Genomic DNA, 13,186 nt, shown 5'->3' on the forward strand with positions numbered 1-13,186 from the left:
CCTGAAGGCCTAATTCTTCCTTTACATTACTTGCTACTACCTGCTGTTGGTATTCTACCAATTTCTCTGTGTGTGTGTTCATGCTGGGAATTTATTTTTTGCAGTTAAAACTTCATATTTGCCTTTGAAAGGATTTTGAGCTTTATGGGAAGGTGCCTGTTTTGACACGTAGTGTCACAGAAAAGTGGACTCTCGGTACTTACCAATGCAACCTGGCAGTTTACAGACTGTTGGAAAGCTGCTCCACGTATCAGCAGATCACAAAATCCTATCAATTTAAGTAGAGCACAGACTCCACATCTCAAGTCAGGTGAGGACACGGAGAGATAAGGGGCTCCTTCAGAGAACCCTTTATGGTTAGAAGTTTAATTTGTGCTTTGCTTCTTTCTTTTGCCCCATTCTTAATTTGAGTCCCATTGGTCCAATCCTGGGTGACATGTATTTTTACATAAAGATTAGAAAAGAGATTGCTCATATCTGTGCCAGAGGAATTCAATTTTCAGTTTTACATAGGATCTTTAACCTGAGAGTTTCAAAGTAGCCTTGTGGCTCACCCAGAGGACAGTTAATGTAGCTATGGAAGAGTTTTGCTGGAAAGAGAGGGAGCAACAGCTTTGAACCAACAAATACAACCCTAAAAATCAGCGTTGTCTTCACTGCTTCTCTAGCAGCAAATTTTGTTCCTATTAAATTCTCACTGAAAAGAGGGTTTGTCCCTCAGTGTAATGGCTTGTTTTGTAATGCCCTGCTGTCTTGTTAAACTATTTATTAGAGAAACAGGGAGGGGCTGGCACAGTCCTATTTCAAAATACAATGCTTATGTAGTCACTGAAGCAGATAGCCCTCAGGGCCATCTACAATTTTACTAGCTAAGGAGAGAAAACAGAAATACCTTTTAAGTCTCTGAATATTCTCTAGCCTTTCTTTTTCAAAGCCTGTCAGTGCTGATTTCCAGCAACGTATCGGGTTGTATATTTACTAGTCCTTTCACCTTTATTACATGTACTCACTAACAACTCTGAAGGTGATATCTTTGATTCATGGACAAATAAGGCAAATGAAATGTGAGCTTACAGAATTACAGTGTAGATATTGGGTTCTTTTTTTTTTTTTTTTAATTACATTTCCGCTCTTGAAACAATGAGAGTTTAAACTGATATGGTTATTTGAAATTGTAGAATAAATAATTAACCTCCTTAACCAATTAAAAATTCCTTTAAGCTTGCACAGCAGTTAATAAGGAAGTGCTAGAAATAAAATTGCCTGTGAAACTCTACCTTTAACAACTAAGTATTATGAAGTCTACTGAATATTTGTAAGCATAACTCAAAGATTTTAATGCAGCCAAATAACCTGTCAGTTCTCCAGAGGATGCCAGGGACCCCTGCTCAATATAAGGACCACCCTGCTGTTTAAATGTGAGATATTTTTTCTTTTTTTAACTTTTAAATTAAAAAACACACAACCTTTTTTTCAACAAGGGCAAATAATCTGCATTTTGATCTCAGGCAGCTAAAAAAACTGTGTCTGGAATCTTCCCAGAAATACTCAGTTTGAGGCCAACACCCCTTATGGAAAATTTCAGACTTGTGAAAGCTGGCAAAGTTTTATGAGCAGCTAAAAACCTGTATAATGCAAAATGTCAGGCAGCTTCAAAATAACTGACACTACGCTGCACATTGCTAGTATAAAATCTCAAAGCGGGAAGAGGGTCTTTGTTCACAGGCTAGTGGGGCTCATTGACTAAGCGTTAAACTAGACTTGAAGGGGGAGGGGGATGATACCAGGCTTGTTCATTACAAGCTGTGGGATGATGCACCAAGGTTAGAGGGACAGGGTGCTGGAGAGGGCCCTCAGCCTGCTGCTCTGAGATGTGCTGGCTATACTGCGGCACACTTGAAGTCTTACAGAGATGAGCCAGGGGCTCATGAGGTAATAAGAGCCAGCAAGGAAACACCAGTGGAATACCTCACAGGAATTAAGGGGTGTTCCTCTAAGAAGGTGACATGGCCAACAGCCCAGCTGAAGTGCCTCTACACCAATGCACGCATCACGGGCAATAAACAGGAGGAGTTAGAAGCCAGCATGCTGCTGGAAAGCTACAACCTAGTTGCCATTACTGAAACTTGGTGGGACGAATCCCATGACTGGAGTGTGGCTATCAATGGCTACAGGCTGTTCAGAAGGGACAGGTGAGAAAGGAGGGGTGAAGGCATTGCCCTCTACAAGAAGAAATGGATAGAGTGTGAAGAGCTGTCTCTGAAGAATAGCCACAAGCAGGTTGAAAGCTTATGAGTAAGAATCAGAGATCAAGGCAACAAAAGGAACCTTGTGGTTGTTGTCTACTACAAGCTGCTTGACCAAGGGGAGCTTATTGATGAAGCTTTCTTACTCCAGCTACAGGAGGTGTTGCGCTCACAGGCTCTTGTCCTGCTGGGGGACTTCAGCCACCCTGACATCTGCTGGAAAAGTAGCACAGCAAGCTACAGGCAATCCAGGAGACTCCTGGAATGCATTGAGGGTAACTTCTTAAACCAGGTTATACACAGTCCTACCAGAGGGGACATGATACTGGACCTACTGGTCACCAATGCAAGCGAGCTGATTGGTGATGTCACGATTGGAGGCACTGGGCTGCAGTGGTCATGCACTGGTGGAGTTCACAGTCCAGGAGGATATGGTTCAGATGAAGAGTAAAGTCAGGACCCTGAATTTTAGGAAAGCAAAATTCCAGCTCTCCAAGGAGTTAGTCAGTAGGAGCCCCTGGGAAGCTTTCTGTAGAGTGAAAGAGCTATTGATCCCCAAGTGTAAGAAATCAGGAAAGGAAGGCAAGAGACCGGCATGGCTGAGTCAAGACCTGCTGGTCAAACGAAAGGGGAAGAAGGAAATGCACAGGCAGTGGAAGCAGGGACAGGTATCCTGGGAAGAGTATAGGAATGCTGCCCAGTTGTGCAGGGATGGGGTCAGGAAGGCCAAGACACAGCTGGAGCTGAACTTGGCAAGGGATGCAAATAATAAAAAGGGCTTCTACGGGTTATGCCAGCCAGAAAAGGAAGGTCAAAGAAAGCATACCCCCCTGATGAGCAAGACTGGCAAACTGGTAACAATGGATGAGGAGAAGGCTGAAGTACTCAACAACTTCTTTGCCTCAGTCTTCACTGGCAACCTCTCTTCCTCCACCTCTCGAGTGGACATAGACATCGGTGACATAGACAGTGGGATCAAGTGCACCCTCAGCAAATTTGCAGATGACACCAGTCTGAGTGGTGTGGTTGACGTGCCTGAGGGACAGAATGCCATCCAGAGGAACCTGGACAAGCTCAAGAGGTAGGCCTATCTGAACCTCGTGAGATTCAACAAAGCCAAGTGCAAAGTCCTGCACCGGGGTCAGGGCAACCTCCTGGTATCAGTACAGGCTGGGGGATGAAAAGATGGATGTAAGCTGGCAATGTGCACTCACAGCCCAGAAAGCCAACCATACCCTGGGCTGCATCAAAAGAAGTGTGGCCAGCAGGTCAAGGAAGGTGATTCTCCCCCTCTACTCCACTCTGGTGAGACCCTACCTGGAGTATTGTGTCCAGATCTGGGGTCCTCAGTACAGGAAGGACCTGGAAATGTTGGAGCAAGTCCAGAGGAGGGCAATGAAGATGATGAGTGGGCTGGAACACCTCTCCTATGAGGACAGACTGAGAGAGTTGGGGTTGTTCAGCCTGGAGGAGGCTCCGGGGAGACCTTATAGTGGCCTTTCAACACCTGAAGGGGGCTTATAAGAAAGATGGGGACAAACTTTTTAGCAGGGCTTGTTGCAGTAGGACAAGGAGTAATGGTTTTTAAACTGAAAGAGCATAGATTTAGACTACATATAAGGAATAAGTTTTTTACCATGAGGGTGGCGAAACACTGGAACAGGTCGCCCAGAGAGGTGGTAGATGCCCCATCCCTGGAAATATTGAAGGTCACGTTGGACGGGGCTTTGAGCAATCTGGTCTAGTTGAAGATGTCCCTACTCATGGCCGGGGGCTTGAACTAGATGACCTTTAAAAGTACTTTCCAATCCAAACTATTCTGTGATTCTATTATTCTGTATAGGTTATCTGAGAGAGACACACAGCTGTAGAGAGTTCATATTGGCCTTCCAAACTTTTCACTGATTTAAACCTATTACGCCAGTTCAAATCTATTGACTTTGTATAACACCACCATAATGAAGACTGCAAATATCTGAACCCTCTTCTGATCTTTCTCTACAACTATTTTGCATAGCACAGTCCAGGCAGACCAAACACAAGCCCTTTGCATTCCTCTTCTGGGTCCAAACAGGCTGGGGGTTCTTTACATTGGACACAGTTCTCTAAGATGCATGATAATATCTGAATAAAATCCATGTCAGTTGGTCATCAGCCTGGTATGTCTGAACATATTTTTTAATTACTCTTTTTTTATAAGGAACCAATAGGAGGTCTGTCTAAATCTGAATCCATTTTTCAGACCCCAAGCAACACTGACAAATATGATATTCTCAGATCACATTTCCCTGTTCAGCCTGTGTATTTCGCACTCCTTTGCTATTTAATATCCCAGCTTTAGCATGATAAACTCCCTCCAAATGAACATGATGCCATGTTCCTTTCATAGATTTACCTCTGACACATTATTTTTCAGCATTACACAGATCCCAGCAATGTCTGTGTTGGGACTTGGGAAAATTATGTTTTATAATTCCATGAACACCTTCTTTGAAAGACTGCTGGTTTATTTGATAAGCATTTTTTAATGGCAATTTCTTTAACAGAATTTTGTGTACTAATCTATGATTGTTGAGGTCAATCTTTGTTTCATTACTTCATTCATTGCAACTGGTTTTCTCATCAAAAGGAAGTATTTCTTACAGCTTCATTCATCTTCCTTTGCACACAAGCCTTTGGCTCCCAAGCATTTTGGGAGCCTGTATGCACGGGCAGTTATGTGAGCATCACAACTTTGTCTAAATTTGTCCTAGATATAGAGACTGGCAGAGAGAGTCAAATTCAGCCACACCGAATAAAAGAGGAGAGTACGTCTGTTCTTAGAGATGATTATTGAGCTATACCACAGGGTGGCTCAGCACCCCCAGGCGTGTGGCACTTTTGCCCCTAAACTCCATGGGTTGAAGCAAGGTGGTGGCTTTGGGCTGCATGTGTTGGTATGGGCTGTAATGTGGCTGTCTCAGTAGCCCAGACACTTGCTCTAACATCAGGACAGATGCTACCCCAAACCCAGGCACTGTGGCAGCCTGGGCACCTTTCCAGCCCGGGTTGTGCCTCTCAAGCCTTGTTTCCCAGAAGCTACATGAAGCTTCCCGCCAACACCAAGCCAGTTCTCTCTTCAGGTCTCTCAGGGAGCATCCTGAAGACCAGCAGTAACTGGCAAAGTGCAGATGGATGGGTCAAAGCGCTTTCACGGCCTCCCAGGGGAGGGCGAGGTGATGGGCAGCACGCCAAGCCTCAGCACTCAGCTGGACTCGAGCTCCATGGTGAGGATACTGCCTGGTGGGAGCAGGTCGTGCCGCAAACCCAGGACTGCTAGTTGCTGAAGCTTGGTGATATGGTAGGTGACTGTCCTGGAGTTCTGTGCTGATTTTATCCTGTCTTTAGTGAGGCAGATAACTAATAGAGCCACCTGGAGAACAGGGAAGCCTCTACTTGTGAGCAGCCTGTGACCAATTTAATGCCAAAGTCAAACCATTTGAATTATGCCTTGGGAGAAGAATGCAAGGTTATAAAGCACTTGCCCTTTGGTGCCTATAGATCAGATATACATAGTGAGACCTGGGCAGTTTTATAGGCTTGTGATCTCCTACCCGCAAGAAAGATTAATCATATACACCTTCCATTCCTGTGTCCAGCAAGAATGCCAAGCCCCAACTCCTCATAACATTGCTTCACACCTTGGAGCACGTTGTGTCCTTTTTGGCTGCCTGCATCTGTCCTATGCTGTGATTTTGCTGAATTTGATGATGCTGGTTCCTTGGTCATAATATGATTCAACACTTCATACCATGGATAAAACATCCTGGCAATTCCAGATGACTTGAGCCATCTTCACTTTTCTGTAGGAGTTTCAAGGGATTTTGCATCATCTATTGAGATTTTGTGCATGGCCACATGCCTCTGTCACAGTAGATAACAATAACGAGCGCTGCTTTGGGAGGTTCCAGCAGCTGTTTTCTTGCTAGGATTTTTGCCCCAAGTGAAAGGAATTAAAGAACATTCTTTCCAGACCCATTTTGGGCACAGTAGCTGGGATCAAATAATCTCTGACATATTTCCTTCTGTGGGACACAGCCCATTCTTCACTGGATGTTTCCAGGTCCTGCATGGAAATCCCTGAGACCATCTAGCCTGGGACATGTTTGGTGAAGGACCGAGTGGTTGCTAGGAGATAATGAAGGGCTGGTAATGGCAACCTGGTGGCACTTTTCTCTTGTGGTGGCCGTAGAAAGACACTTTTCTAAAGCAGTCAGCAAAGAACAAGAGGAATAGGGTCTCCATCTAGCAGTAAAAGGCTTGGTAGTATTCAGAAATCTCAATCCTGTAATATCTGAGACTGGAAAGAATAAAAAAAGGCACTGCTTTCTGAGTGCAAGCACCCAATCATGGACACTAGAGGACTCTACAAAATTGAGTGTCTTCACAAGTTTGCATTAGATAATTACATTAACTTAGCTTACAAATGCAAATTGATGTCTGGACAATTGTTTAAAAATTCTGAACAGCCCTATGGAGACCACAAAAAGGGACAAGAATATTTTACTGTCTACTACACAGCAACTAGGCCTGGGTGTGTCTTGACAGAGAAAAATGAATGATTTGAAACTATTCTTAAGTAGAAAACATCAGAATACTAAAAAATATGACTTCAAGAAATCAGATTCTTCTAGATACCCATTCTTCCTTCCACTTCTGAAAAGGGAAGGGAGAACTGCGAGATGGCCTCATATGAATCTCTCTGTGGTGTAAGCATTAAATTTCACTCGCTCCTTTGTGAACCAAAGGACTTTGACTCAAGAAAAAAATGCCAGAACGCCATCCAGTCTTGAGCTGAAGGCATCAAGGGGAAGAGAACCCATCCTATCCCTTACATTATGCTTGTGGTAGACCACGTTTTACCACTTAGAAAGTCAAGTCTAAGTTTTTTAATTGAATCCATCTTGTTTAAACTTCCAGCTACCAATTTCAGTTATGCCTTTCTCTAGACTGAAGTGACTTCCCATTACCAGGAAAGCATCATATAATTCATGTATCTCTATTTTTTCGTTCCTATTGTTATTTAAGTTAAAAACTTTTTAAGCCTCCAAATCGTTTTATCATTCTTTGTGGCCTCTCCAGTTTTCAGTCTATTTAAAAAAGGGGACCCAGCAGATATAAAATCAGGTAATTTCTAATATCTACTCCACTGTTAGCATCCCCAAACAGCATTAGCCCTTTTTGTCCCACATGTATACCAAACTCTTTTGAAGGTGTCTTGTGATTGTGTCCCTTTAATCTTTTCTGAAGTATCCATTTTCCAGGAGTCAGTAATATTTTCTAGATACGTAATTTTGCATTTGGACACATTAAGACATAACTTATTTAAGTGGTTCCATTTATGAAGTAATCCCATCTGTGGGATTGTTTTGCATTATTGTCTTTTCCTTATCATCCACACTAAGCCACTCCAGCATCTTTGTCACAGCCACAAATAAAATCAGTGGCAATACTGTGCTGACTTCTAGACCACAATGGAAGTGTTGGGCTGTAACTAAGGCTCCACCTCTGTGAACAATCCAATTGTTTGGTTGTTTTTGTAATGTTACTTACTTCACCAGGTATCTCAGTCCATCAGTTTTTAAGCCATTTAACATATTATTTTGAAACTGAGACTGTAGTATGAAGCACCTTACCAGAGTCCACTCCATCTATTCAGTTGATTTTGTGCTGAAGCTTCTCACCTACTTAAGTAATGAAGCTCAGTGAGTTTGCCAAGATCTTTTTTACTTAAAGCAAAATTAATGGTATCAGTTATATTCCTGCCCTTTTATTATTTATCAAAGAAATGCCATGTTTTCTTTTCCATTATTTTGCTGAGGACTGACTTCAACCTGATGGGCTGACTTATTAGTGCCTGCTCAAATGGAAACTGGCCCTGGTATCACCCTTTCTGAACCGGCTCAAACCTTTTGAGATTACATTTATTATTGTAAATGGACCAGCCACCTCCTCTGCTGACAAAGGCTGGCAGGAGTGTATTCTGAGGCACGTACCACTCTACATTTTCCCTATACTTGTACTTCTCACTAGGCACTGTCTACTGATTACTGTCCAGAAACAGCTTATGAGGTCTAGCAGACTTGGTCTGACAGCCTTTCCTTTGTGACATTTAAGATTCCAGGGTTATCTGGACCTGTAGATTAAATAGCATCAATAGAATGACTGATTAGCCCTCATACTTCCTTCACTTTGGGACATATTTTTACAAGGATTCCTTTTCAGTGTAACTGTTCCAAATACACTGCGCATGAAAAATGTTCCTAGTACAGTTGTAGCTTCTACTGCAGAATGCAATAGTTGACATGCTTCATGCCACACACCCTTCTTCCTGAGTAAATTAGTTCTAATAAACAAACTGGCCTTGCTGGCAAACCTATCCCAGCAAAAGTTCACAATTTAAACCTTGCAGTTGCTCGTAGACTGAAAACGGCTTTATTTCATCTTCATAAACTACAAACACATTTTGCAGGTTTTGTCACGTGTAAAACAGAAACACTTAATCCACCACCCCTTTTTCATCTACTGATGGAAATACACATTTGCTAAAACATGTTGTTGCTAACATACTACAAAGTTTTTTGTCCTCTACAATCCTTGCCAGGGACGGTTTTAGTGGTGATGCAAACAGTATGAAAACAAGAATACCAAACACTTGGGTGTTTGGGTTCTTTTGAAATACACATTTTTTTTAAATGCATATAGTCTTCGATACTTACCATGGGTTGCTTGGATGAATAGCTGAGATGTTACCAGTAAAGTTAATTCATTTGTCCTGGATATCACAAGCATTTTAGTGGATCGTGGTATTACAAGCACTGCCGCAGAATCACACATGCAAGTTTTTGTATTTAACTACACCAAACTCCTGTTTCTTGTGTAGTTAGTTTCAAAGGTGGACCACAGCCAGCTAAAATGAAGATGTTTTTTCCAACTCTTTCTTACAGTAAGTCAGCAGCTACTACAGTTTTGAAGTAAACCTTTTTACCACTGTTACAAGCAATCTTGTTAATCCTCCTTAGTCATCCTTTTTTTAATCAAATGATTGCAGGTAAATATTGCTGCATGCACTATATGATTAACAGCTAAACCAGAAAAAGTTATGGAATACTTTAGATTCTTGGATAAGACAACAGTATTCCCTTTTTGTAGACAAGTTTCAAATACAGACTGGAAGAAAAATGATTTTTAGAATTTCTATGAAAATATATTAACAGCAGACTATACTGGGAGAAATTAGATCACCCCGCTGCCCCTTTCTTTCATACCCAGCCTCTAATTTCCCACCATCACTGTGGCTGCATAGGAAAAACAAGAACAGGTCACTTCAGCAGGCTCAGTATGTTTGCTGTACAGTGAAGTAACCTTGATTCAACTCCAAATGACTACTCATCACCAGTTGGTGGGTTTGTCAAGGTTGAAAAATTGCTGCTGTTAAAGGAAACATGATAATGTAACTGGATGATAAAATAACTCAATTTCATTGTAGATCAAGAAGCAAACACAACTTTAGGTAAAGGCCTTTGAACCAGTCAACACAAAGCTGATGACCCTCAGCTTAGCATCTTACATCCTAGGGCTGTTCGCAATAGAGAAGCTAGAGCTTGAGAAATCTGGCAGCGTTACTCAGCACACTGGTGTTTGCTAAGCATGTTGCTGATACCTGGAAAGGGATCTAAATAAAACACAAGATGAACAGGAGGGAACTGTGACTGAAAATGGCTCTTCACTTATTTTTACAATTTATTCACATGTAAATTGTCACTGAGATGGATGCAATCATTATCAGCCACACTAACTTACAGTTATACCAATTTTTCATTACTTGAAGGGCACACTAACTCTTTTTAAGATTACCCAGATGGAACCTGATTGTAAAATCATAATAGCCAATATGATAATTAAGTGTCTAAGTAAGAAATCACCAGCATGTATCTTCAAAACTAACTCCATGGCTGCTAAGCACAACTATAATTTTAAAAGGACATTCAGCAATAGCCACCAGGTTCATCTGCTTTTGTGAGGGCAAAGTCAGATACAGCACGGTACCTACTGCTGAGCGACACTAAAATGAGCTCTAGGGAAAAATATAAAGAAACACTGGATCACAGGTAAAATTACAAGTTGGAAGGTAAGGGCTCTGTTCACAGGGCTGCGAACAATTGAGCTATAAACTTTTATATACAAACTATATTCTCTCTCTGGTATATCAAATCTGACCCAGTCTAATCACTAATTAAGGTCAGAAATCCCACTGCTTACAATGTATTTTTACCATTTACCTACTCCACTCTAAAAAGTGCAAGTTTCAAAAACATTTGTGCAAGTAAGTGAACCTATGTTGTTACAAAGTGGTGCAAGCGTACCTATTGTATCTGCAGTTTTCAAGTAGGTTCTGCCCTTGGACTCCTCTGTTAGCTCTGAGAGCAGAAATGGCTGAGTATCAGTTGTAAACAGGGCTTCCTTTCTGGCAGCTCCACCGATGGGAGCTACCCTGTTCCTGATCATACCAGGATGTTTGTGGCCTACTGGAAACCATAGTGGCTGGGGACAACATTGAGGTAATGGCTGCATCAGGACAAAATGTCTCTCTAATGACTCAAAAGCTGCTGGTATCTGGCACCTGAGTAGTAAAAAACAAGGGGATAAGGGTGAAATGGCTATATGAAGACAGAGTGACTGGCCAACCAGTCAAGAAGTTAAGATTCAAGTCTTCACAAAACATTTAGCCATTTGCTTTTCAATGGCATCATCTTTTCTGAGGTCTTCCCCTTCAATGACATAACACTTGGGATATGCTGAATCTTTGAGGGTAATGTGCCCTGTATTCCAGACTTCCATTCCCTATGCAAATGACAGACTGAATAAAAAGTCCTTGGAACCAAAGGCCTTACAGGATATCCATTCTGCTGTTCATTATAATTTACTATGCACTTTACATTTGTTGGAAAAACTGTCTTAAAAAATGGTATAATTGTTCAAGTCAGAAAGTACCTCTGCAGATCATCTAGTCCAACCCTCCTTCTCAGAGTAGGGTCAGCTACAGCAGGTTGCTCAAAGCTGTGTCCAGTTGGGTTTTGAGTATCTCCAAAGACAGAGACTTCACAATCTCTCTGGGAAATCTGTTCCACTGTTTGAACAGCTTCACAGTCCTTTTCCTTTTTTTCTCCCCTTTCGTTTAAATTGAATTTCCTGTGTTTGTTCCATCACCTCTCATCCTTTCTCTCAACACCACTGAGAAGAACCTGGCTCTGCCATCTTTACTTCCTCCATGTGGTATTCATACACATGAAAAAATCCCCCTGAGACTTCTCTTCTTCAGGCTGAGCAGTCCCAGCTCTCTCAGTCTCTCCTTATGTATGAGGTGCTCCAGCCCCTTAAACATTTTAATGACCTAGCCTCTATGAAAACATTGTATAATACAGGCTATTAGAGACATGTTCCAACCAAGGATCTTATCAATACATAAATAAAACCAACAAATAGTTTGACCATTCTTTACTTTTCTATATTAGATCTACCTTACAGCTGATTATGAATCTACCACTGTCCTTCTCTGCACTTCTTCCTTCAGCCTCTTCCATCCTGACAAGAATATTTACTTAAGACTATTTTACATTAATATCACATGAATGGTCAAGCTCAGCAATTCTTTTTAAGGTTAATATTTTAGGGCCCTCTCCTGCAATACAGGTCTGGGCTGATACCACAAAAGTTTAACTACAACCTTCGTGGAAATAAATAAAAGGAATTAATTTTTAGAGTATTATGGTTCCTCTTCTGTTCTCAGTATCATGGCTAAAATTCGCATGGTGTGGGGTAGATGTTTACCATATGCTACACTGAAATAAACTACAAGCATTGCCCTAATTACTTTTTAAGCCTGGGTGTTAAGATGGAAAAGATGAGTACATAAAATTAAAGCTGAGTCAAAGCTGAACCCAAAGGCTCACTGACAACATAAACACTGCATGTATGCTGTTCTCGGCCAGATAAGTCACATTTGCATCATTTGATAAGTGCAAGAGCCAATTTCCTTACAGTTTACTGAAATGGCAAAACCAGCACACAAAGTAGCCTCTTCAAGCCCTGACCCCACCATTGCACAAGAACTCCAATCAAACTGAATGTACCTCATCATCTCCATGAGGTTACACACGGTATTTCATTTCCGATGCGTCAGAAACTTCAAGCTGTATCTTTTGTGGATCGACAGCAATTCTTTTCTTAAAATAAAAAATTAAATTCTGATTAACTTTCATGACAAGGATGAGAAAACTGTTACCCAGGACTTTGCTTTCAATGACACACTGTTCCAAATTTCTACCGTCCACAGAAGCCGGTCCCCCCCCGGCTCTCACCGGCCCCGCTGTCCCCGGGGGGAGCCCCTTACATAACCGCCAGCGGCCGCGGGGGGCGCCGTCCCGTCACGCGTGGAGGGGGCCGCCTTCCCCGTGGAAACCCGGGCCTCCGGCCGCGCCCGTCACCGCCCCCCCCCCCCCCCGGCACCCAGCCCCACCGCTTCACTGTTGCTGTTTTGTTGTTGTTATTCGCGATAATTCCCGCTGGTGGCCGCGCCCCGCGCCGGGGTGACCCGAGGCCATGGAAACCTCGGCCTGAGACCAGCGTCCGCCCCAGCGCGGAGTTTCCGCACCTTAAAAAAATACCCAGACGCAGAGACACCCCCTCACCACCACCCCCACCACGACCACCACCCCCCACGCCCTGCGACCGTCCCCCGGCGCGCAGACGCGAGTTAAACACGCCGGCGGGAGCGCGGAGCCCGCCGGCCCGCAGCGGGGCTGGGCCGCAGGCCCGGCGGCCCGGCGCCGCGGGATGGCGGCCGCGGCAGGCGGAGGGCGGGGGAGGCTCGTCCGGGCGGCGCCAGCATGGAGGGGCCG

At 43.1% G+C, this 13,186-nt stretch overlaps 1 long non-coding RNA gene across 1 annotated transcript; it reads right to left on the reverse strand.

Moving 5' to 3' along the window:
- Positions 1–8,697: 8,697 nt before the first annotated feature.
- On the reverse strand, positions 8,698–13,026 carry LOC122152935. The gene is made up of 2 exons (XR_006164911.1): positions 12,419–13,026; positions 8,698–10,908 (listed from the first exon to the last, which is right to left on the reverse strand). It is a non-coding gene; the product is annotated as an uncharacterized LOC122152935 (long non-coding RNA).
- Between the last annotated feature and the right edge of the window lie 160 nt (positions 13,027–13,186).

The sequence above is a fragment of the Tyto alba genome, unplaced genomic scaffold, assembly GCF_018691265.1.
Source record: "Tyto alba isolate M040663 unplaced genomic scaffold, T.alba_DEE_v4.0 Super-Scaffold_14, whole genome shotgun sequence".
Classification (NCBI taxonomy): domain Eukaryota; kingdom Metazoa; phylum Chordata; class Aves; order Strigiformes; family Tytonidae; genus Tyto; species Tyto alba.